Source organism: Hyaena hyaena, unplaced genomic scaffold (genome assembly GCF_003009895.1).
Source record: "Hyaena hyaena isolate Hyena2069 unplaced genomic scaffold, ASM300989v1 scaffold_125, whole genome shotgun sequence".
Lineage (NCBI taxonomy): Eukaryota > Metazoa > Chordata > Mammalia > Carnivora > Hyaenidae > Hyaena > Hyaena hyaena.
In genome coordinates this window covers 3371082-3393291 of record NW_024080757.1, presented here as the reverse complement: position 1 = coordinate 3393291, position 22210 = coordinate 3371082, and the positions used below count along the sequence as shown (strand labels likewise).

General features: G+C 42.5%; 1 protein-coding gene across 2 annotated transcripts in view; it reads right to left on the bottom strand.

Annotated features, from left to right (window-relative positions):
- The window catches only part of MBOAT1 (membrane bound O-acyltransferase domain containing 1), a 113236-nt gene that overhangs the window by 70502 nt on the left and 20524 nt on the right, over positions 1-22210 (bottom strand). Inside the window, exon 2 of one of the 2 annotated variants that reach the window (XM_039237466.1) lies at positions 3534-3537. The exons of the other annotated variant lie outside the window; for it this stretch is intronic. The gene's annotated coding sequence lies outside the window, so the exon portion shown is untranslated. The remainder of the gene's footprint in view (positions 1-3533; positions 3538-22210) is intronic. 2 annotated transcript variants of the gene reach the window in all.

Below are 22210 nucleotides of genomic sequence, written 5' to 3'. Positions count from 1 at the left end.
AATGATTTCCATAGAAATAAGATGATTTCCACAGAATGATTTCCACAGAAGTAAGATAATTTCCACCCCATTCCCTCAGAGGGAAAATATGAAAGGTCTTCACCCTGACCGGCTCACTCCCTCCTCCCCTGGGGAAGAGGAATGACTTAGCCACCTGCTGAATTTGAGAAGAGACACAGAACATGGCTAGTTGAGGCCTTCTGGGACGTCTCTCCTTGGGGACAGGTTTGTATTTAGAAAGAGCCTTCCTGCTCTATGCTCCCTGCCTCGTCCTTCCCCGGCAGTCTTGTATGGCTGCGCTACCAGTGATTGGGTGGGTAAGTCAGTCAAGGGTAAAGAGACAGGGAATCTGTTCTGGTCAATCAGATTTACCATTGATAAAGATAATATTTTGATCTCCTTCTGGCTGTCTCTTGGGTCTTCTTTCCAAGTTGGTCCACATCCAGGAGGGAAGAAAAGGGTCTTCTTAAGCTTTCCCAAATTTCAACAGTATGTAAGTGACATAATTTCCTCAAGCATTTTCTAACTTCCAAGTGGTTTCCAGGGATGTTGCGGGGGGGGGGCACAGGAAATAGTGCCATAAAAAAAGTCCTTGTACATATATCTTTATATACGGAGTATTTTATGGATAACCTCCCAGGAGTTCAGACAAGTGGCATGTTTATTTAAAATTTTAATAAATATGACCAGGTACTTTCTCTAAAAGTTGAAGCAATGTTTTACTCCCACCATCATATATGTGTATGTGTCCTTCACCTCTCACCCTTGCCAGCATTGAACACTGTCAATCTGTTTAAAATTTTTTCAATCAGGTGGTAAAACATTGGAATTGTAGTAATTCAATTTACATTTTCCTAAATACTAGTTGAGCACCTTTTCATTTATTATTCTTTGGCCAATGACTTCATTGGCCAATAGATTAACATTTTTAAGTATTTACTATAAAAAGGGAGAGTTATACAGATGAATTAAGCATGCAGATTTAATCCATAATGACAAGAGCCAGAACAGAGTTAGGGAGAGCACAAGCTGTGAGGTCAGACTGCTGGAGACAGATCCCACCCCATCGCTAACCTCTACCTGGACCACCTTAGCCAAGTTACTCAACCTGTGTCTCAAATTCTTCCATAAAATGAGGAGATGATAATACAGCTACTGTCAGAGAATTAAATGAGTTAAAAGATGTAAAGTGATTAGCACACTGCCCGTCCAGTATGAAATGCTCAATGCGTGCTAGATATTATCTCTCTTTTTTCTTTTCCATCAAGCTGTTTTCTGAATACAACAGCAAGGAGAAAAGCTCAAATGTACTAATTATAGTTGACCAATTTCTCTACACATCCTTTAGTAGAAAGCATATAAATGATGAAACATCCCCCCAAAAAAATCACTGATGGCCTACAAAATGCATCATACGCTCCCATCTAGTCAAAGACCTTTCCTAGATGAAAAGCACAATTAGTCCATCTTCTTTCCCAAATGAGATATGAGTTTGTGACTGTGCTTTCAAGAGGCCACATTCATTTTTTTTCTAACCTTTTTTTCAAACCTCATTATTTATATTAAAACTCTTAGGCATACACATTTGAAATAGAATTAAGTAAGAAACAGACGCCCAATCAGCATGGAGCATGAATTAACCATAGGATACCACAGTGTCACCTGTCTTATAAAAAAGTAACTATACCCACATGCGCACGCGCATACATGCACTCGCTGCATTTGGTTGTTTCACATCACTAAGGAGGCAGCAAGTACAAATAGCATCAGTGATTTCCCAGTGGGCAAAGTGGAAAGGTTAAATAAGGTTATTTAACGAGAGAGAAGGAAACAGATTCCCAACGTGCTTCTCTCCCCAACAACCTATGTTGCCTCCTACACACACACAAAAATCTGACTTGAACAACTTCTTTCCTGGTGGGCTTAAGTAAAAACTTTACCACTCCAAAGAAGATGCCTTTCGTAGACATGAACACTTTGCTGTCACCCATAATACTACTTGCTATTTAAGATGCTACTTTGAGCGAGATCTATGGGGACAATGGAAAACGCAGAACCAGGACTATATTTTCTTATGCAATACCCTAGGGTGTGACCAATTATCTGACTGTGTTATGAAATTCTCCAAAGTCGTACAACAGAATTTTTTTTATTTAGTTTACACTGAAAATAAAAGACCTCAACACTTGGCTTTTATAAAACAGAGACCTTGTGTGGCCAGTTGGGATAAAACACAGATATCACAATTCCAAGAGTGGAGAGAACCCCAAGGGCTGGTTGCCCTTGTATAACACGGGACCATGATAAGAGGAAAATCTGTGATTTTGCCTGGTCCCTAAGGAACGAAACTATTTTCAGCGCCTGTTATGTAACCGTCTTCTCTAGAATACGTGTTTGTAACAAAAGGGAAACTCCAATGTGGACTAAGTGTCAAAGAAATCATGCATCCTATTTTAAAAAACACCACCACCTTAGCCTACTCAACAGCAAACTATATAGAGTTTTCAAAGGTAGGACACAAATGGCCAGCTATAGGTTAAAAAATGTTTTTTAAGTAGTAGGCAAGCTTCTTTTTGGTGTCTATTAATTCTTCCATCTATATATTCGTAGAAGTAAAGGGGGGGTAGGATTTTATTTTAAAAATTAAATTCCAAAGAATCCCTAAAATCATCTTCCTTTTGTAACTCCCCCTTCCTGCCACAAACCACGGCATATCCCTAACATTCCACAACTGCTTGCCCAAGTCACCACCACGTCCTTGTTTGTCAAGGCCAAGGAGCCATATCCAGTCTTTGTCTGCCTGGAGTTCATCTGGCACTGTACTTTACTCCATGGTCTTCTTTTTTAAATTTATTTTTAATTTAATTTATTTATTTTTATTTTTTTAAGTTTATTTATTTTTGAGAGAGAGAGAGACAGAGTACAAACTGGGGAGGGTTAGAGAGAGAGGGAGACAGAATCCGAAGCAGGCTCCAGGCTCTGAGCTGTCAGCACAGAGCCAGACTCAAGGCTCAAACACACCAACCACAAGATCATGACCTGAGCCAAGGAGGCAGCTCAACTGACTAAGCCACCCAGGCGCCCCTCTATGCTCTTTCTTCCTGACGCCCTGACACCACATTCTCTCAGTTGTCTGTACCTTTCTGACCACTCCTTACCTCCTTCCTCTGAGAGCTGCTCCTCTGTTGCCCATTCTGACTAAAATGGTGCCCTTCTGGGGGCCATTCCAGGCCAGCTTTTCTTCTCATGCCACATTCTATGCCAAGGGGCCTCTCTCACTCCTGTGCCTCCAGTACAGGCTGATGACTTCCAAATCTTCTTCTCCAGCCCGGATGTCCCCCCTGAATTCCCAGACATACACCCCCATGCCTACTGGAATCCTGCTTAGATAAGCCATAGACACCTAAATTTCTGGGAGCTCCTAACAGAGCTCATCATCTTCCCTCTCCATCAACTCCTCTTGCTAGGTCTCTGATCTAAGGGTGGGACCCTTCAACCACCCACTGTTCAGACCAGAAATGAGAGAACTGCACCTCTCTCTTACATGCCCCCCAAACAGAATCAATCTCCTCACTGTATTAATTCTACCTCCTAAATCTATCTTTTTAAATTTTTTTAAACTTTTATTTATATTGAGAGACAGAGCATGAGCAGGGGAGGGGCAGAGAGAGGGAGACACAGAATCCAAAGCAGGCTCCAGGCTCTGAGCTGTCAGCACAGAGCCTGACGCGGGGCTCAAACTCACAAACTGCAAGATCACAACCTGAGCCAAAGTCTGACATCCAACTGACTGAGCCACCCGTGTGCCCCCTAAATCTATGTTTTTTTTTTTCATTTTATTTCTGAGAGAGAGAGACAGCATGAACAGGGGAGGGTCAGAGAGAGGGAGATACAGAATCTGAAGCAGGCTCCAGGCTCTGAGCTATCTGAGCTAGCTGTCAGCACAGATCCCGATGCGGGGCTCGAACCCACAAACCATGAGGTCATGACCTGAGCCGAAGTCAGACGCTCAACCGAGTCACCCAGGTGCCCCCCCCCAATCTATCTTTAATCCATTCGTCCCTCTCTCCACATCCACCTTAATTCAGGCTACAACTCATTTCACCTGGACAACTTCAACAGCCATTTACTAATCTCTCTGCCTCTGACCTTGCCCTTCCTCCTGAGTCCTTCTGATCTCAGCTTAGAGGTCACCTCCTCCAGAATGCCTTCCCTTCTGTTGCTCCCACGACACCTTCAGCTTCTGCAATCACATCACTCCTCATGCTCTGTTCTAATGATCTTACTGGACCAACAGCTTCAAGAAGGCAGAGGCCACATTTATCCTTTTGATCAATGTATGCATAGTGCCTGCTATATATTAGGTTCTCTATAGTGCGGTGAATGAATGAAAGAATGAATGAATGGTATGCTCAGAGGCAAGGGGGTAAGTGGTCAGTCAGCATGTTAGAATAGGAAACAGTAGATAGTGAAAGGCAGGGCAGAGAAGAGGTTAAGAGAAGCTCTGGAGACTAGGTTTACTCTTTATTCTATAAGAAACATAGTTTCAGACCTCTGCTAGGCATTCAGAAAATGTTTACTGGAAGGCATTTTCAGATTAAGAACAGACTGTTTTCGAGACATGGATGACTTCAAGAAGTGTGGTTCTTTGAGTTCCAAGTGTTAGTTCTTAATTATCAAAGTTATTCCATGTGCAATGGAATTTAGATGTAATTAGATGTAATTAATACAATTCAAACCCCATGGTCTCTCCCAAATCTAATTTCCATCCCCAAATGGAATGGGAAACAATATAGTTAAACCTGTTAATCCAAACCCAGCAGCATCACCGAGAGCAGGAAACTTTTACATTCTTTAACAGGAGAAAAACAAAAGAGAAGATGATAAACATGCCATGATACCAACCACTATGAAAAAGTGATTCCTGAGGATAGCTATTCTACCTACAAAAATCAAAGAAATGTCTACAGCCGTGCTTTCTCAACTTTTGCTCTTACTACCAAACAGAATGTGAAGTCAGCCTTTTCATCTTTCCAAATCTTAGTTAACAAGCGCCCTCTGTGCTTAAGTTTCAGTTCCAAAAAAAGGCAAAAGCAAATGACAATAAAAAGTCCTATAAACACCTAAGTGTAAAATGCACATATATAACCTTGATATATGCACACAGATCATCAGTAGTGTATTAAATGAACATTTCAACATAAAAAAATACATAAAAAACATGGAGGGAGGCAAACATGGCAGAAATATATGAACATGGTTTAACTTCCTCAGAGGGACTCTGAAGGAAAGGCCCATTCCTCCCCATGTCACACAAAATTGGAACTTTAGAGTCTCTGAGTATAGGAAACTAGAATTTTCTAGACCTTGGCTCCTGCCAAATAAAAATACTTCTGAAAATTAATCTAAAATCAAATCTTAACATTCCATAAAATAACCACAGACATTGAAACAGGTTCTTAAAATATACCATGACTTAATGCAAACAGAAATAATTAATGACTGATTTTGGAAAATATCTGAAATAGAGTCAAAATACATTTGGCCGTTCACAAACAGGAGGACACAAAAGAGACTTAAAATTCTGTTTGACTTAGGAAGAGACAGACCAGAGATCAGACAACTGTTGAAGTCTGAGTATGACATGCAGAGTTAGACAGTGTCGGTAAATAGTTAGGAAATCCTGGGTTTAAAATACAGAGGAATGATAAAGTCAAAAATGTTGGGGAAGGCAAATAAATAAGAAGGGAAAAGACAAAAAGGATATGGTAACAGTTGCTTCTTATACCACCACTAGAGAACTCAGGTAAGATATCAGAATCGACAGCACAATTAAGACTCTTGATAAAAATCTGGGGCGCCCGGGTGGCGTAGTTGGTTAAGCGTCCGACTTTCGCTCGGGTCATGATCTCGCGGTTCGTGGGTTCGAGCCCCGCGTCGGGCTCTGTGCTGACTGCCAGCTCTGAGCCTGGAGCCTTTTTCAGAGTCTGTGTCTCCCTCTCTCTCTGACCCTCCCCTGCTCACGCTGTCTCTCTCTCTCTCTCCTAGAAATAAATAAAGCATTTAAAAAAAAAAAAAAGACTCTTGATAAAAATCTAACTGTTTTTCCAATAGAAATGTGAAGGTCTCGTGGACCGAATCCTACTGCCTTGTTATTCTTTGGATCCCTGGCACCCAGTACACTGCCTGGCACATAAAAAGTATGTAATCTCTGTAGAAAGAATGAAGGGGAAAATACATAAAGCAGAAATCTGAAATAAATCTGAGGGAGACAGTGGGGTTACTGAGCTGCAACGGGTATCGCTCAGTGGCGCCCACAACTGGTATGCCCAAAGGGTGATCTCAGCTAGTTCCTCTCCCTTCTTTGCTTTACGGTAAGTCACATGCTATTTGGGTAGGGGCAAAATTATACTCAGGCTTTATTGATTGGAAGACTGATTTCTTTTCTCTAGAGTTGAAAAGCAAAGACAATTCTACCCTGGTGTTCTTACCATTCCACCGACCTCTTCTCAATGCCCAAGGGACAGTCCTACGCAAACACAGCGTAGGCCAGGCAGAGGTGAAGCCACTGTCTTCCTCATCCCGCAGGCCAAGCTCCAAAGGCTGCCTGGATGCCCCCAATAACCTTGAGCCAGCCACTTTCTGGGGCCTCTATGAACTCAGATGGAAAGCAGGAATAATAGTAACTGTCAAGTTTTCTGTAAAGGTTTACATGTTTCACATAAAATACAAGGTTTGAAGGAACCTTTAAAAATGGTAACACACTGGGGCGCCTGGGTGGCTTAGCCGGTTAAGCATCCGACTTTCGCTCAGGTCATGATCTCGCGGTTCGTGGGTTCGAGCCCCGCGTCAGGCTCTGTGCTGACTGACAGCTCGGAGCCTGGAGCCTGTTTCAGTCTGTGACTCCCTCTCACTCTGACCCTCCCCTGCTCACGCTGTCTCTCTCTCTCTCTCCTAGAAATAAAAAAATAAAAAAAAAAAATGGTAACACACTGGGGCGCCTGGGGGGCTCAGTCAGTTAGCGTCCAACTTCAGCTCAGGTCATGATCTCACAGTTCATGGGTTCGAGCCCCACATCGGGCTCTGTGCTGACAGCTCAGAGCCTGCAGCCTGCTTCAGTTTCTGTGTCTCCTTCTCTCTTTGCCTCTCCGCCTCTCACACTCTTGTTCTCTCTCAAAAATAAACATTAAAAAAATTTTTAAAGAATTCTATCTCAAAAAAAAAAAAAAAGAATTCTATCTCAATATGGAGGGAAACGTCCTTTGAGTTTTATGCATAACCTCTCACTCCTATAGAAGATATAATTTTGTTTTTGCAATGGCATAAACTTTAAAAAAGAAATCTACTCATTTTGCAACCCTATTAAGCAGAGATGCAACTTCCTTTCACCTGTTGTGGTTTTTCTGTTCTGTTTTACATGTGAATTGCACCATTCCACACTATAAGGCAGAAGTTACTGCCTGTTGCTACGAGTTACCAAGGATATAAATTCTATGGGGAAGAGGAGACCGAAGGGTACCTACACATAATGAAACGGGGAAGTTCCTAAAATCTGTACGTAACGCACACAGTCACGACTTGCTTACTCAATGGGTAGACTTCTAGGCCACCCCAAACACCACCATTCCCCTCTAGGGCAAAGGCTGGGCTTGCTCTGGCTACCTACGACTATGAAGAGTCCATCACTGCAAACCTTATGAAGTAGCCAATGCCACAAAAACATGCCAGTGTTGGAAGAGCATCGCAGAATTCTGGGAAAGCAGTATTTAAAAATTAATAGTTATTTTCGAGGTGATGGCACTTCCAAGTGCACCTGGAATCAGGTCAAGGCTATCCATTCTCCAACCCGGAACCGGACACTAACTGTGACAAGTTCATCGTGCACTGCAGCCAACGTCTGTTACCTGTGGGACATCAGACAATTCCTGTCATCCCTGAGACCCTAATAAGGTTTCTAACTGGTGCCGTCAGGAGGTCATATTGATGATCCATGAGTTCCTTTCTAATTCAGAAATTCTTATAAGCGTTCTAATGCTTTGGCTGCAATCAAGTGACTTAGCCTAAGACAGCAGGTGGAATGGCGTCTGCCAGCTAATGATTAACTGATTCGCTTCATGTGAAGTCACTGGTGACCACACAGACAGAATTTCCACATGGGAAATTCATAAATGGTATTGGATGGTGCAAGGTTATCCCACCAGCCACCCTTCCTCCAGGTTAGCTCACCAAACTGTACTGGGTTCCCGGTTGGTAAAAGGGACTTGCCAAGAATATACATATATTCCCTCAAAGAAGTGGGGAGAGGCAAACACTGAATCTCCCCCTCCCTCTGGCAGCTAATGCAATTGGCTTATGCTGGCCAATTCCACTCATCACAGCATGTGTTGTATCCAATGTATCTGTAGACAGATCACCTCTGCTAGTAGACTGTCCTCCTTGAACAGAGGAGCCTTAACCTGACCTCTGCATTGTTCAGAAAACACACTCCTTGGGTTCTTTCAACAAACCTCTGAGGTCAACTGATGTTCTCCAAACCGCTTCAGTTTTCCCTCATAGTCCTCTCTCAACCACGTCCAACTACCCTGGGTCTCCCCAGATCTCCTGTCCATCATTCCCCACACGGCCCTGCAATTTTCCATCTTTGTTCACTTCCATCATCTGAGATACGCCAGACAGACCTCCGGGGCAGCTCACGAACCTTTTCTGGCTCCAATAACCACCACTGGCTGTGGACTGTGTACACCCCACTCTGCCACCATCACAGAACCTGCTGCTCTAACTTTTTTGCTAACTAAACTCAAGAGTTGTCTGTACTTGGTGATTCTGCCAACAAAATCCCACTCTGAACTGCCCTAAACATGTTGTGAATTTCGGGCCTTGAAATATGGCACCCACTCCTCCTTCTACCATTTAACAAATACCAATTATTTGGGGCATTTTTTTTTTCTATTTCAAAACACAGAGTATACCCACAGACGAGTGAATTTAATGAAAATTTCATGTAATACATGGCATCTCTTATGTAAACTTGTAAAATGTTTTCAAATTAGAGGTATCGAAAGGCTTCATTAGAACCTTTTTTTTTTTTTTTTTTTTTTTGCAGTGAAGAAAGGTAATTTATTGGTGTAGCACCACCCAGGAGAATGGGAAGCTAATGCTCAAAAGTGCCCAAATCCCTGGTGGCTTTGCAAACGATGGTGTTTTTGTTTTTGTTTTTTGTTGTGGTGATGGTTGTTTTTCATCATGATAAGTGTATCCTTTAATACCCCTCCCCTATTTCACCATCCCCTCCTTTACCTCCTCTCCTTCACCTCCCCTCTGGTAGCCACCAGTCTGTTCTCTAGAGTTAAGAGTGTGTTTCTTGGTTTGTCTCTCTTTTTTTTTCTTTGCTCATTTGTTTTGTTTCTTAAATTCTACAGAAGAGTGAAATCATAGGGTGTGATTGCTCTGACTGACATATTTCACTTAGCATCATACTCTCTAGGTCCATCCATGTTGCAAATGACAAGATTTCATTCTTTTTTACAGCTAAATAATATTCCATTACATATATGTCACTTTTTTTTTGTTTTTTTTAGAGAGAGCAAGCTGAGAAGGGCAAGGGGAGAGAGAATCTGAAGTAGACTATACACTCTGTGGAGCCCAACATACAATCCCACAACTGTGGGATCATTACCTGAGCTGAAATCAAGAGTGAGATGCTCAATTGACTGAGCCACCCAGTCACATAAATTAATAGAATAATTAATTTATTATTTAGAATAATAATTATTCTATTATATAGAATATATATTATATAGAATTCTATATATATATATAGAATCTATATATATACTATACTATATATATACTATATATATATAGAAATCTATATATATACTATATATATATTCTAATATATAGAATATATTCTATTATAGAATATATATTATAGAATCTTAAAATATTATAGAAAAATAATTATTCTATTAATTTATGTGTCCATTTTTATGACAGTACCATACTGTTTTTACTACCATTTCGTAATACAACTTGAAATCTAGAATTGTGATATCTCTGGTTGTGTTTTTCTTTTTCAGGATTGCTTTGGCTATTCGAGGTCTTTTGTAGTTCCACACAAATTTTAGGATTGCTTGTTCTAGCTCTTTAAAATGTATTGTTGGATTTGGTTTCCTAGTATCTTGTTGAGGATTTTTGCATCTCTATTTATGAGAGAGATTGTTCTGTAGTTCTCTCTCTCTCTTATTTATTTTTGGTGGTGTCTTTGTCTAGTTTTGGTATCAGGGTAATGCATTGGCCTCATAAAATGAATTTGGGAGTTTTCTTTCCTCTTGTATTTTGTGGAACAGTTTGAGAAGAGTAAGTATTAACTCTTCTTTAAATGTTTAGTAAAATATACCTGTGAAACTGTTTGGTCCAAAAATAAATGAGAGAGAGAGAGAGAACTACAGAACAATATCTCTCATAAATAGAGATGCAAAATCCGAATGTATTTTGATAGGGATTCCATTAAATGTGTAGACTGCTTTGAGTAGTATAGACATTTTAACAATATTTGTTCTTCCAACCTATGAACATGGAATATCTTTCCATTTCTTTGCATCATCTTGGATTTTTTACATTAGTGTTTTACAGTTTTCAGAGTAGAAGTCTTTCACCTCTTTGGCTTATTCCTATGTATCTTTTCTACCCATAATGCTATGAAACTAGAAATCAATCCCAAGAAAAAATCTGGGAAGAGCACAAATACATGGAGGTTAAATAATACGCTACTAAGCAATGAATAGATCAACCAAGAAATCAAAGAAGAAATCAAATGAAAATCAAAACACAGTCCAAAATCTTTGGGATGCATCAAAAGTGGTTCTAAGAAGGAAGTTTATAGCAATACAGGCCTACCTCAAGAACCAAGTAAAACCTGGGGCACCTGGGTGGCTTAGTCGGTTAAGCGTCCGACTTTCGCTTAGGTCATGATCTCGCGGTTCGTGGGTTCGGGCCCTGCGTCGGGCTCTGTGCTGACTGCCAGCTCAGAGCCTGGAGCCTGTTTCAGTCTGTGACTCCCTCTCTCTCTGACCCTCCCCTGCTCACGCTGTCTCTCTCTCTCTCCTAGAAATAAATAAAACATTAAAAAAAAAAAAAAGAACCAAGTAAAATCTCAAATAAACAACCTTACACCTAAAGGAGCTACAAAAAGAATAAACAAAACCAAGCCCAGCAAAAGCAAGGAAAAAGTAAAGATGAGAGCAGAAATGAATGATAAACTAAAAAAACAAATAGATTGATGAAACCTGGAGATGGTTCTTTGAAAAGAACAACAAAATTGATAAATCTCTATCCAGACTCATCAAAAGGGAGGGAGGGAGGGAGAGAGAGAGAGAGAGAGCGAGCCGGTGCACACACAACAGAGGACTCAAATAAAATCACTAATGAAAGAGAAGAAATAACAACCAACACCACACAAGTACAAACAATTGTAACAGAATATTATGAAAATCTATATGTCAACAAATTGGACAACTTAGAAGAAATGGATAAATTCCTAGAAACATAGAACCTACCACAACTAAAGCAAGAAGAATAGAAAATTTGAACCAATTACCAGCCATGAAATTGAATCAGTAATCAAAAAAACTCCCCAAATACAAAAGTCCAGGACCAAACAGTTTCACAGGTATATTTTACTAAACATTTAAAGAAGAGTTAATACTTACTCTTCTCAAACTGTTCCACAAAATACAAGAGGAAAGAAAACTCCCAAATTCATTTTATGAGGCCAATGCATTACCCTGATACCAAAACTAGACAAAGACACCACCAAAAATAAATAAGAGAGAGTGAGAGAGAGAGAACTACAGAACAATCTCTCTCATAAATAGAGATGCAAAAATCCTCAACAAGATACTAGGAAACCAAATCCAACAATACATTTTAAAAAACCACACACCATGGTCAAGTGAAATTTGTTCCCAGGATACAAGGGTGGTTTAATATCTGCAAAACAATCAATGTGATACATCACACCAATAAGGGAAAAATAAAAGTCCTACAATCACTCCAATAGATTCGGAAACTGCATTTGACTAAGTCCAATACCATTCATGATAAAAACCCTCAACAAAGTAGGTTTAGAGGGAACATATCTCAACATAATAAAAACTGTACGTGAAAAACCCACAGTGAACATCATACCCAACAGTGAAACACTGTGAGTCTTTCCTCTGGCATCACGAACAAGACAAGTATGTCTAATCTTGCCACATTTACTCAACATAGTATTGGAAGTCCTAACCATAGCAGTCAGACAACAAAAAGAAATAAAAGGCACCCAAACTGGTAAGGAAGACATAAAACTGTCACTATTTGCAGATGACATACCATTATATATAGAAAACCCTAAAGACTCCACCAAAAAACTACCAGAATTGATAAATGAATTCAGTAAAATCATAAGATATAAAGTCAACCTACAGACATCTGTAGCATTCCTACACACTAATAATGAAACAGCAGAAAGAGAAATTAAGAAAACAATCCCACTTACAGGTACACCAAAAAGAATAAAATATCTAGAACTTAAAGAATTAAAGTTTGATGCAGCCCAAACTGAGTTTAATGAGAACTACAATTAAAAGAGAATAAAGTAGCAAATGGTTACCATGGGCCAATCAGCTTAGGCAGTGCTAACAGCATGCTAAAAATAGAAACCAGGTGGATTTAACCTTGCCTACTTGTCAGTTGCCAAAGTACTTGCCTGCTGAGGGCACTTCCCATCTGGGTAGCTGCTATGGATGAATTATGAGTGTCACTCTGGCAACAATAGAGGCCACGCTGGCCACTGCTGTGGTGACGCCCTCCTCAAGAACCACCAAAGACAGGGTTGTCAGAGCCTCCCAAAAGGGGAAGGACCATCTCAGGTGGAGGAAGTACAACATCCTGGCCCGTGTCAAATGCCCACCAGGCAACCTCTCCTTTCATCTTCTCCTTTTTAAAATTTATTCTCTTGGGGTACCTTGGCTCAGTCAGTTGAGCATCCGACTCTTGATTCTGGCTCAGACCATGATACCAGGGTCATGGGATCAACCCCCACATCGGGTTGCATGCTGAGTTTGGAGTTTGCTTGAGATCCTCTCTCCCTCTCCCTCTGCCCCTCTCCTCCACTTGCTCTCTCTCTGTCTCTAAAATAAAAAACAATAAATATATAAATAAAATGTATTTTCTATCACCTCCTTTCTGTCCTCTCCTTCTTCCTGCCCCACTTTATTCTACTTTCTCTTTCTGATCTTCTCTCTCCAGCTAGTCCTCCCCTCTTGCAAGCTAAAGTGAATGCAGACATTTGTTCAATTGAACAAATAATCCCACAAAGGCTGTGTGGGTTCAGGCATTGTGTTACATGCTACACTCTGTAGAAAAACAGCAAGTGCCCTGGCCCCTGCCTTCTTGAGAAAGGAGTGAAGTGAGTCCACAGACCACTCAAGCAAGAGGCACTGCTGATGCTCACAGAGGTGAGACACAAACCACATGAGCATCAAAGAGAGCTCACATCTGCACGGGAGTGAGATGTTAAAGAAGCAGTCATGCTAAGTGGACATTGCATGTAGAGCACAATTAAACGGTACAGGTGCATATATTTACCATCTCCACAATTAAACGGTACAGGTGCATATATTTACCATCTCATGCTTCAGATTCCTAAGAGATTATTTTACAGCTACAGTGAATTTAAGGAAGGGATAGCAGCACACACAACTTCTCATAGGGAAGCTGGTGTGATAGGATATGGCCTGGGCTTTGAGTCAGGGGGACGTGGGTTTAAGTCCCTGCTCTCCTACACAGACCTTGTTGACCCTGAACAAATTACTCAAATTCCTAAGTCATAAAATGGTAGTAATATCAGTCTACCTCTAGGGTTGCTAAGAGAGTTTGAGTATTTACTCAAACCAAAGGTTTATTCAAACCTTTACAGGCTAATAACGTTTCCTCCTGGGCCCACACATAATCAAAGACTTCTCTTTGCTAGGACACTGGGCAGAAACCGTCTCTGTTTTCTCCTCCTCTCACTCAGTCTGCCCAAGGGAGGGTATGATTGACATTGGGGGGACCCTTGCTTCCTAGAAGGGAGGGAGCAGTGCCTTCAGTGTCTCGACTCTCTCCTTAGATGACGCCCCAAAAGCTGCTCAGTCTCCCATGCCTCTCCCCACCATAGGACAAGCCCCCCACCATGCGTCCCTCCCTCCCCTGCAGCTGCTCAACCTGCCACTGGGATAGATCAGCTCAATCCGGGTTTGCAGGAGCTCCTCGTTAGCCCCAGGGCCATACTGACATCTCCAGTATAGCTTTCCCAGTATCAAAGCTGATATCCAGCACCCTAGCTGAGACCTGTGAGAATTTCTCAGCTGATCCACAGTCCATAGGAAGGGGTGAAAATGGAACCCTCACATCCACACGGTTATTATAACTTTGGAACATAATGGAGAAGTCATCACTGATGGAGGGAAAACTCGGAAAACACAATGGAAAGGACCAGTATGACATTTACTGAAAGAAGTTGACATACAGCACTGTTCAGTGGTTGAAAGTCCCGTGACCTTATCATTTGCTCCTCTCTAGAGAGGTGAGGCTATAACTACAGCCAAAGAGAACTCCCTGTCCTCTGCTCCCCTTTGTTACTCTCTTACTCAAGGTATCTGGCAGGCAGCCCTGTCCTTGAGGCTGGAATGTAACTAAAATAAACCATAATTTAATCCATGGTAATGACCTACCCAGAAAAGATAATGTGTTTACAGAAAGGGGAGGTCTGTAAGGATTCTATTAAATAACAAAAGAAAAAGAAAAAAAAATTTTTTTGAGTACATGAGTATGCTATGGGTGAACGAGTACCACAACCAGGTGACCCAGGTACAGCTGTATGATGCAGCGGGTCCATCTGACCAGCATGGCTCAATCACCATGATCATGACACCCACCCAGCTGACTCCCTTTACTTCTGATTATACTTGCAATTTGCAGGGAAAGTCTCCTACATGGGATGTAAATAGAATGACTACCCAACATCAGGATTTCTACCCTGCCTATCACTTGTATTAGTCACAGTGAATGGATAAAAAGGTATTCTGTTTGGTTGGTGTCCATTCCTGAGTCCCATCACATGTAAATACCCCAACAAAAATCAAGGTTCTAGACCAACTAGCAAAGCTAAGAACAAGACCCTGTAGAGCTGTGACTCCACCAAGTTATTGCTGCTCCCCAGAAGGCTTGCCACCCGGCTCCAAAACCTTTGACATCACTTCTCCTAAAATTGAAAGGTACTTTAGGACCGCAAGGGGGGTCTCTAGCCAGTAACTCACAGCAAGATACGCAGGAAGAGGCCCCACCTAACATCAAGACCGCCGCCACCGGTGAGAGCATGTTCAGGTGCTGGTGCTGACAGAAAAGTCCAGCCTGGCCAGCAAAAGCCGGGTCTGATGATCACAGAACCCCTGGTCATCTTGCAGATGGTCATCTTGCAGAACAGGTGGCTGGGACACCGTCTATAGTGAAGCCATCCACAAGAAGTAGACAGAGAATAGCTGGTGGCAACCCAGGGTTGGAAGCCCATGTTGGCAGAAAAGCAGAAAAGGCAACTCCCCCCTGGAAAGCAAGACCCCAGGCACTTAGCCAAGGCTGATGGCTGAGCCTTAATCCCTAGACGGATAAACAGCCCCTCTGTGTCTATAATTATCTGCTTGTGTGCCTATATTCTGGCTAAGTTTGAGTTCCCTACAGGCAAAGAATAAGCTTTACTTACCTCTGTAAGCCTAGCACCTAGGACAGTGCCCAACTCATGAAGACTGGTAACCTGCCCAAGGCATCCCAGACAGTGCACCCCAATTCTGTCCTGACTCCCCGCCTTCACCTACTGCTTCACATCAGTAAGTGACTGGAAGGAAAGAAAAGGGGGTGAGAGGGCTGGAATTTGCTGGAAGCTTCAGCACCCACAGGTACTCCATCTTCACTACACCCCTTCCTGCCTCTGGAACAAGAGTCAATAGCTTTTCCATGTGATTACAGACATAATCAGCTTTTCTAGATTTACACATAAGTGAGACCATATGGTATTTGTCTGTCTGACTCATCTCCTCTAGCAGAGTGTCTTCAATGTTCATCTGTGTTGTCACAAATGGCAGGATTTCCTTTCCTTTTTGGATAATATTCTACTGTATGTAACTTTACAGTAGAATATATACATAATCTATATATAATCTACAATCTTTATCCATTCATCCATCAATGGACACCTAGGTTGGTTGTTTCCATGTCTTGGCTATTATGAACAATGCTGCAATGAACATGGGGGTGCAGATCTCTTCAAGTTAATGATTTCCTTTCCTCTGTGTATACACTTTGACAAGGGATTGCTGGGTCACAGGGTAATTCTGTTTCTAGTATTTTGAGAAATCTCCATACTGCTCTCCTTAGTGCACAAGCAGGTAGTCCATCTTCAGTGGTGCTTCTGGTCTACCATTCCCACTGTTCTCAGTCTACAGCCCTAAGCACTTAAAAACCCATGTGTCCTGATTTTCATCACCATCCCTAAGACCCAGGCTGAGGGAATGAGAAACAGAAAGAGGGGCTAAGAAGGAGGAAAGCGCAGGACAGGACAGGAAAGGAGGAAGGGAGTAAGTGAGGACGGGAGGAAGGGAGGAGGGAAGAGAGAGAGGGCAGCAGGCTGTACTGGGACAGCGTAGGAAGATAAGACCTTGGCGTTTGGAGTAAGTTTACTGCACAGGTTCTTCCCTGGCTGGCCACTGGCCTGAATCAGGACTCAAAGACGACAGCCTAAACTGCCATGGCTTTGAGGTAGTGCCCTGCCACAGCCCTTGAAGAAGGAGCACAAACAGGAATATTCTATCAAAGGTCCATCTCAGACAATGTAAAGGGGTTTAAACTCTACCCTGGTATGGGACTTAAGAAAACCACCTGAGAAAAAAGCAATCAACTTCTGAAAGTAAATAAACTAACCAGAAATTCAGAAGAAAACCCACAGAGACTGGAGTTATTCCCAATGATCGATTTCTAGTTAATGAACGAGTTCCACACTTCGAAACATGGAAAGCAAATGAGAAGCCATACAGCTTTAAGCAAAACCTCACAGCCTGTAAACATGCTTATAAAACTATTTACCAAGTTGTTTGGAAACACTGACTTCAAACTTAAACATCTTTGGGATAAAAATAACCTATGTTTATTCCTCTGAAACATCTTTGGCCATCACAATTTGCTCATTTCAGATCTTAACCGTAAAGAACTCCAAGGACATAAGACAGGATTCCTAGGCTGTCTGGAATGTTTAAACACCAGCAAGTACATTTGCAATAACCATTTAATTAAAAAAACTAGCCTTCTTATCATGGGCACATCTTACTAATTCTGAAGACATGAACAAAGCAGTAAGCGTGCCACCGTGGAAAGTGCATGGACATTGGTATGAGACGATCAGTTCTGCCACTAGCTAGCTGGGTGTCCTTGGGCAACTGATCTAATCTCAATGAGCCTAGATCGTGTCTACCAAATGAGAATGAGAATAAGATCACTGTTAGGGTAATTCTGAAAATTCCATAACAAAATTATACATAACGTATTTTTCACACATGGCCCAATGGCTCCTTGACACACACTTAACGGGCAGTGTTCTCCAGGCTGAGTTTCTGCTCTGGGGTCCTGCAGAGCACCCCATCTTTTTCTCATCTTTCCTGTGGAAACAGTTCCAAATTCTTATTTTTACAAATCTAAAGTAATGTACAAAACCAGAAGAGATTCAGCAACGTAGAGAAGAGAGTCACATCGCTAAGAATGAGACTCCTGGATTCACTAATATGAAAGAATAAGCAGAAACAGAATCATTTCCATTGGTCATGTCAAGGAAGGAAGACATTTAACAGAACACTGGTTTTCTTCTTACATTTAAAAGTAAAATGGGAACACCATATGGAGTGTGAGTAAGAGGCCACCCTGTGAACCTGAGGAACACCCAGAAGAGACTCAGGGGTACTCAGATATGCCTTGGAGTTAAGTTGGAACAAGATACCGTAGGCTAAGAACAGTAAACACACACATATCCGCACATTCGAAGGCCAGCTCTGCCTGAGAAATAGCAAGTTGCCCGATCACCAGGGGAGACTGAAATTCCCAAGTGAGCAAAACTTCACAAGTCCCTCAGGAACCAATGTTGAGATAAACCTTCACACAATACTCAGACTATTTATGCTCTGGAAAGTCATGCATCCTCCTAAAGGCCGCCACCATATCCCAGCCAGCTCTTGAATGGTAGGAATCTTTTAAATTCCTGAGTCTTAGACTAGGATGTCCTAGGAAATTCTGACTCTGAAAGATCAAGAGTGGGACCCAGGCATCCCTGGGCTTCAAAAGCTGCCCAGATGATTGTGATGGTGACTGCTGGGTGGGAATAAATGCTGTAAACCAGACACTTTGAACCACCGCAGGCTGCTGTAGGCCCTTAAGATGTGTCTTTCAAACACACTGAGCCCCATCCCAACCCTTCCAAGCTCCCATCCACTTCACTCTTTCTGAGCAATAAATACGGATAAGTTAGTTTCCACATTTTCACCCAAAAACCAGAGCCAAGGCTATTCAGCAGGAGTGCCCCGCCTTCTTCATATCTCCACATCGAAGCGAGTCGAGCCCATTCCCACCTCCTGCGTGGAGAGTGGACCTTCTCTCGGTGTCCTCAGCTGACCAGGTGTTTGACCTCATCCCTTCCCACATTTAATCCACTCTCCATCTGTCAGCTTCTTCTCCCCAGGTTTCGACTTCACTGCTGTCTTCAAACATGGACAACTCCCTACCGTCTTAAAAAAAAACCAAACTCCCCTTAGTCCTTCCTGCCATTGTCTCTTGTCTCTCCTCTTCAAAGTCCCCAGATTTCTCTCATGCGGGGTCTACACAGACATCCATTTCCTCCCACCTTGGGCCCCTGTAACACCCTCCCCCACCTCTCCCCCATTTCCAAGCTACTAGTCTAAATGACCTTTTCCAGTCTGTACCCTCCTGGCTCCCCCTCATGCCTGGTGCTCAGCAGGGTCACTCACCAGGGCAAACGAGTCTCTGTGGTCTCAGTTCACCCCCTCTTCACTGCCCCCAAGTTCACACCTTTTCCTGGCTTCATCTGCCCCCAGATGCCAGCGATCTCCAAACTCCAACTTCCCAGCTCTGACCACTTTCCCTTCCAAACACTTCAATTTTGAAATCCTGCTCTCATCTTAACATGGCCCAAGAAGAAGTCACATTGTGAATCAACCTCTATTTCGAGTTTCCTCCTTCCTGTCAAAAGTAGGCCCATCTGCCAAGATACTCAGGACTCCAAGTGCATAACAGCTCCATCTTCCTCCTCTTCTGACACCTTCCTCGGCAACCCTATTGGCTTCATGCCTGGGAGAGCCACAAAGTAACCACCACATCACCTGTCATCTTGCACAACTATGTCACACCTTTGGGTCTTGAAGCTGTTTCCTTTTACAGTTTTTAAATACCCAAATACTAGGGCTGTTTCAAAAAACACAACACACAAAGACGTAAAATTTTAAAGTTTCCTTCACGCTCCCCAATAATCTGGATGATTACTGAGAGGGTCAAGGTCACCGTGACCAGACCACAACTACATTTTGGTAACTATCATTCCAGAGCTGAAGAGGGAGTGAGAAAAAGAAAGAGCGTTTTGATTTTTTTTTGTAATTTAAATGAGGGGCGCCTGGGTGGCTTAGTCGGTTAAGCATCCAACTTCAGCAGTCTGACTTCGGCTCAGTCATGATCTCGCGGTCCATGAGTTTGAGCCCCACATCAGGCTCTGTGCTGACAGTTCAAAGCCTGGAGCCTGCTTTGGATTCTGTGTCCCCCCTTCCCCTGCCCCTCCTCCTCTCATGTCCTGTCTTGCTCTGTCTCTCAAAAATAAATAAATGTTAAAAAATTTGTTTTAATTGAAATGAGACGTGGGATCATAATATACAGCAACTTGCTTTTACTCAGTGTGATGGATATCTTTCAACCTGCCTTCATTCTCTCTAATATTTGTATATGGTTCCATCATTTGAATATAGCATAATTTAATCTGTTCCTCTACTGCTTAACATTTAGAGATCTTATGATTTTTTAATTTTATTTTAGAGAAAGAGAGAGAGAGAGAACAAGTGGGAGAGAGGGTCAGAAGGTAAGAAAAAGAGAGAGAGAATCTCGGACAGGCTCCATGCTCAGTGCAGAGCCTGACACGGGGCTCTAACCCACAACCCTGTGATCATGACTTAAGCCAAAACCAAAAGTCAGATGCTCAACCAACTGAGCCACCCAGGCACCCTGAGATCTCATGATCTTTAAATGCCTATTGAGAAACTTTGCTCCTTAAACTACTGACTTATTTGGCAATTAATACTAACACAAGAATCACGTGGAGTGGCAGCTGGATACAAAACAGAACTCAGGACATGCAGGTAGGGATGTCAGGAAGGAAGGGCGTAGTTTCTTAACACGGGCATCATTATCATACAGCCTCTGCCTGAATACTGCCAGGGATGGGGACTTGTGAACTCTGATGGTCATCAATTCTTTCATCTACGCAACTCACAGTAAAAAGGAACTTCATGACGAATTGAAAACTACCTCCCTAAAGTTTCTGTCCCATGAATTTAACTCTGCTAAGGACACAGAATACCTGTATTCTTCAAATATCTGAAAACTTTTAACTTAAACACCCCTTCCTCCTTAACAATCCTCATATGAATCCGGTTCAGGGCTGCTCACCTTCCATCAGCTATGCCTCAGTTTTCCAGTGTCCTTCTTGAAGGTGGACAGCCGACACTAAACACCTCGGGGAGCTGTGACTACCCCACACAGCGTGGTCTGCTCTGACCACCTGTTCTTGCACAGCAGAGCAAAACATGTTCCCTGGGTCACTGTCCCCCACTTTACAAGCCAAACGGGGCAGCTGCAAAATTGCTTTGTATTCTAGTGCATTCCCAGGTTTCCCAAATAGTCCCCAATCGTTCCTGCTTCGAGGCTGCACTCCATGTCCTTAGACATAAAATGCAAGAGTGGATTAAGAGTCCAGGGTTGGAACCCAAAAGTCCTGGGTTGAAATCCTGGTTCTACTGCTCACCAGCCATGGGATCTTACACAAGTTGCATACCCTTCCACTTTTTTTCTGGGAAAATATTATTTACCACACAGGGTTGTGGTGTGGCTTACCTGAGATCATTTGCACAGAGTGTTTAGCACAGTATATAGGAAGCACTCGTAAAAAGTTTTATTTATAGCTAGATCGGCATGAAGACCAGAGGCTGAAAGAAGAAATACTACCGTATGGCAGAATAAGTATATCTATGGCCCACAGGAATCAAGCTGTATTTACCTTTCTATCCGAAGAAATAAAAAGAACTTGTATATTTTATATACCCAACTGTCTGATAAATAAATAAATAAACTGTGCCTCACTGCTTTAGAAGACGACTGATTTTCTTAATATTCCCACATGCAAAGCCACCCTGGTGGCTATGAACACACCCAAACTAACAAAGCCCCAGCATTTCAGGTGATAAGTAATGTTTACCTGATAAAAAGGAGTTCTTTCACACTTCGTAGGCACATGAAACCTACTCAGGTATCAGCTTAGATCTAATTCACTACGGTCAAAGAAAAAAGTTTCCTTTCACCACCTGTCATCCATATCTTTACTCCCTCCTCGCTCTGCCCCATCTCTTCTGCCTTGAAGCACCCTAAACTCCTTCCTCCCCAGCACCTGCAAAGTCTTTTCTTTCTGTTCACGGGATACCACCCACACCCACCTCACTGAGGCTCTGTGCTGTGGCGCTGGAGTTCTTCCCTGTTAGATTCAGAAGGAGCTGGCGATGGGGAAATGACGGCACACGACACCTACCTGTTTACTGGGCAGTCTGCTAACACCTTCCCTGGGGACCACCTACCTCATCTGATATTCACTCCAACCCCTCACTGTAGGTATCATTAGCCTATTTTACAAATCAGGAACCAGGCTCAGAATGTCTAAATAGCTTGTCCAATACATGCCTAATACTGGCTCTCAGCCTACAACCCAGCTCCCCACATGCTATTCCACCTTTCTTCCTACTCCCCTAGAGCTGAGTGAGCTCCCAGCACAGATCTCAGAGGGCACCCCAAAATCAACCGCACAGCGTGTATCTTAACTCGA